This window comes from Sinocyclocheilus anshuiensis, unplaced genomic scaffold (assembly GCF_001515605.1).
Source record: "Sinocyclocheilus anshuiensis isolate Anshui unplaced genomic scaffold, SAMN03320099.WGS_v1.1 scaffold3132, whole genome shotgun sequence".
Taxonomy (NCBI): domain Eukaryota; kingdom Metazoa; phylum Chordata; class Actinopteri; order Cypriniformes; family Cyprinidae; genus Sinocyclocheilus; species Sinocyclocheilus anshuiensis.
In genome coordinates this window covers 109,333-113,817 of record NW_015554059.1, presented here as the reverse complement: position 1 = coordinate 113,817, position 4,485 = coordinate 109,333, and the positions used below count along the sequence as shown (strand labels likewise).

At 37.3% G+C, this 4,485-nt stretch overlaps 1 pseudogene; it reads right to left on the bottom strand.

The window, feature by feature from the left end:
- Window positions 1-229: 229 nt before the first annotated feature.
- On the bottom strand, window positions 230-4,485 carry LOC107668529 (mutS protein homolog 4-like; annotated as a pseudogene).

Genomic DNA, 4,485 nt, shown 5'->3' with positions numbered 1-4,485 from the left:
AAGAGAAAGGAAAAATTTAAATCGCATCATATGACCCCTTTAAGATTGATGAGGAATTCACAGACACTGTGGCAGATACCAATGCCTTCCTCTGGACTGGTGCCTCGACCCAGCTCATCAATAAAAAGGAAATCAATGCTATCAACAGGTAAAGGAGGAAAAATTCATGTGCTTACATAAATGTAAAAATGTACATTATGCTTATCTTGTGCTTAAACATTACCGTAATCTGAGACCGTGCAAGTGTGAGCCAAAGAAAGCAGCATGTCCAGCATTGACACAGCATCAGACAGTTTGTACAGGCAGTGGATCATGTGTTCATAGATCTCACTCAGTAACCTGGACACCACCCTGCAGTGTACATAAATACCATCTATGGTTAAATGCTGCATTTTTTCACTCAAAGTTAAACTTTATTTGATCTGCAGTACACTCACACTTAAGACATGTGGAAAATGTCTTTCAAAGCCTCCTCACAGTGGTCATTCATTTTCATGAGGTCTACATGGTGAACCCATAGTTGCTCTTCTGTCTGGTCACTTCTGTGTAGGCTCGTCATGCAATATCTAAGAATTCGCTGACGTTGGGCCGCACAGCATAGCACTTCTGTGTGCACATGGACAAACTGCCTTTCATGTAACTGGTGTCATCATTAATCAGTGATTTAATCTGATCCAGAATGCTGTTGAACCTAAACCAACACAAATGAGGAAACATTAAAGATAAATAGTAATACCTGATACCAGAACTCTAACTAAACATTCAAATGCATATATGAAAGTGCTGACTAATCTTACCACATATGTGGGGCTCATAGAGCCTCCTCTGTGTTACTAATGTATACACAACACATTATCTCCTCTTATGAAAGAACAGGTTCATGTTTCATGTTTAACAAAGATGGTCAGTGCAAGATGTTAGCGTATATGCAAATATAGTTCACAGAGCTGAGTCTCTAAAAGTTATTACCTGCTGTCTTCAAGTGAGGTATAATATGCTTCCAACAAGGCTGTTTTGGAATGTGACAGCATCACCTAATCAGGGAGAAATTTACTTATATGTGGCATAATTATACATGCAACTGAGCAAGTTTACAGGCCTTCTCAACCAAGTCAGAAAATACACTCAGTATACAATCATGACATATAGATATAGTTACATAATTGCAGGTATTTCGTGATTTTCTTTACTTACACAAAATAAGTAAAATGGAACCAAAATTCTAAAAATGGAAGTAAATAAGGTAAATTGTTTTGATGTTGACTTCACACTGAGGTGAAAAGACTACTGCTTTTATTGATAGCTGAAAACATAAAAAATTGTCAAAATATGAGTACTGTAATTTTGTGGAAATCTGCTGAGCTTTCCACAGACATATTCAGTACAGGCCTGGCAATGACTTTGTGACTTTCAGTACTGTTTGACAGTATTTTTTAAAAATGCATAGACACAAGTTACCTTCATTGATGGGACGAGTTCCAGAATGTGCTTCAGCTGAATTATTTGCATTATTTTTGCTTCAGCCACTGGTACCTACAAGGTTAAACCATTAAAAAGATGATCTTTGCTAATTAAACAGAGTAACTGCTAAACTACTAATCTGCTAAACTAATTCTAACAATGATGGCTTAAAAAGTCTTTTTGAAGATGAAAATCTTGAATTTAAAAGCCAAATAGCTGTCTTGCTAAAGGATTTTGCCTGTTACTTAACTAGAAAAGTATTTCTCCCCAATGATATTCTAAATTAAATTAAATGAAATTAATCTGAATGTTAGTGAATATTGTGTGAAATCAATTACCCACCCATAGCTCTCATAAGAAAGCAACAACTTTTAAGTCAATATTTTGATAAATGTGTTTCCTATGCCTACCGTCTCTTGCTTTTAGACCAAAGAAGAGCTCCTCATTTTGCAGCAGCTCCTGGAAACAGATCAAAGAGAAGATTATTTAATTAATGACAGAACAACAGAATGAAAAAAGGCAGACAGATAACAGGTAATCACCTGTATGGTGTCCAGGCATGAGTTGATAGTGAACACATCCAGCAGAGGTTCAAGAATATTGGAGCGTAACCGCCGCTCCCCACCAGCAGTCGTAGTGTAGTTTAAGACCCCAAACAGAGTGTGCTCACTTCTGTTTACAACAGCATATGGTTACTGACATTCAGATACATGTAAATTATGAGTATAGTCAACATAGTTTATAATTACAAAATTTAGGCACAGCATTATGGGGAAAAAAAAGGAACTGTCACTTTGAACACCCAATCCAAATCTGTGTGCTTTTTTTACATTCTTTGGTAAGTACTTAAATACGATAAAGTCTGTGAAACAGGGCTGAGCTTGGGGTAGGGGATGTGTAGATCTTTGTGGATGACAGATATTTAAATTCTCTGTGTTTTCAGTTGAATTCTGTAATATACACTGAACAAAATTATAAACGCAACACTTTTGTTTTTAAAAGTCTTAGATCTTTGAGTTCAGCTCATGAAAAATGGGGGCAAAACCAAAAGTGTTGCGTTTATAATTTTGTTCAGTGTAAATATGTGGAGGTTAACTTAAAACTGTAAAAAAGTCCTGTCCTCTAACCTGTGATCTCTGTGGTTTACCACTAGCTCCAAGTTGCTGGCTGATATTGCATCAATCATGGCTGTCTGCTCACTGCCGGTGAAGATCACTTTCAGTGAATTAGGAGCATATATTGAGTTCTGAACAAACTCAAAGTACTTTAGTAGGGCAGATGCAGAAGCCAGGCAATAGTATCTACAGACAGAGAACGTTTCGTTTGATATTGTTTAATCACATTTATCATATATGTCTTACATATACAGTAGGTTTAATTATTGTATTTATAAACATACATTCATATCACTCATCTGAAACGGAACTGAGACAGGCAAATAATTCACACTGACACAATGACCTCTGAGATAATGCCCTTCTTCTCATTGAAGTACTTCCTCAGAATGGCAGTGAATGTGACTGACTGCACACATAGCAAAAGGAAATATTCTGCACTCAGTGGAAAGAAGTAGCTGTAATTCTGAATTAAATCAGATCAAGTTGTGTGCACAATCTCTAAAAATAATTTTAATTTACAGCCTGTACGTTGTAAGTCACCCAGCCCTGATTTATAGCCAGGATAGATGCAGTAAACATGTATGATACCGGGAAAGTTTCTGTGATAAGTGTGTAGAGTTTAGTTCTTGTCCTTTCACACTAGCACCGTCTGGCATCAGAATCTCCAGAGGCATCAGGTTATGCAGCTTGGTAATTACCTGTATTAAAATTCTGCATCATTTTGAATGTGTTTTACAAAGAATGTAGTCCTCTACTGCACAATATTGTCTCTGGGTAAAAACACATTATCTTCAAGCAATGACTTTAGATAAAACCAATACAAATCTATTTTCTTGGTTACACTACATTCTGGCAGTCATTTTAAAATCTTTTTTTCTGGCATGGTGCACTGTGTGGAGGGCTCTGTTCTGGAGAACTGCCCAAAGCAATACATTCGTATTGATTTTTTACCCATCAATTCAGATTTGTTAGGGAGTAAACTTAATTTTAAAATATTTCAAACATACTATTTGTATGCTATGGGGAATTGCTTAAATAATTTAAGAGTTCTAGAAGAAACATTGTGTGACAGTGGAATTGATATGGATATAGCCACTACTGAGAGTTTTGGGGTTATTTGCGTCTTCTCTTCACGAGAGAGCAGTTCTAAGCGCCATCGAATTGATGCATTCTTCGGTAAAATACAGGTTTGTGTACATTCTATTTTATCTATAAAATCGTCTCAGGTTACTTATGTAACAACCATCACTGTTTTTGCTGTTTAACATTTTTTTTTTTCTGATCACTCAATTAAATATTACTTTCAAACATGTGTGTTGTTTTTGCAATTAAAAACTGGTTTCATCTTTACCATACCCTTTATCCTACAAAAGACAAGCGGTTTGAAGAATAGATGGATCTTTACCTTAACATAAGTTCCAGTGTCTGCAAACTGTGAGAGCACCAGCTCTGGGCATTTCACATTGACACTGGCCATGCCAATCTCCCCCCGAACTAAACCACGTCCCTCCACCGCAGCCACTATCACAGAGGCCGCATGTGACGCAGATGCAGATGAAGATGTTGTCACTATTTTAAAACAGTTGTACAGTGAGTTATCAGTTTTGATTTAAGATTTAAGCAGGACTGCAGATATCTATCCAGAAAGAAGGTTAGTTAGTTGCATACTGTTGAGGTCTCTCTGAGGGGTTCGGCCATGGTGTGAGAGTGCAGGTGTGGCCCTTAGATGTGGAGTGCTGGAGCTCCAGCAGAGGACAGATGAAGAAGAGCTGATCCTGTCTGCTCTTCCACTGATATTCAGCTGGTGCTGAGCTAAGGAAAAAGTGCAGGGCAAGTCAACTGATATGGGTTTTTCATGCATATATCTAGTGTTTACTACAGGATTTTGTGAGTTTCTGGGGGTGGA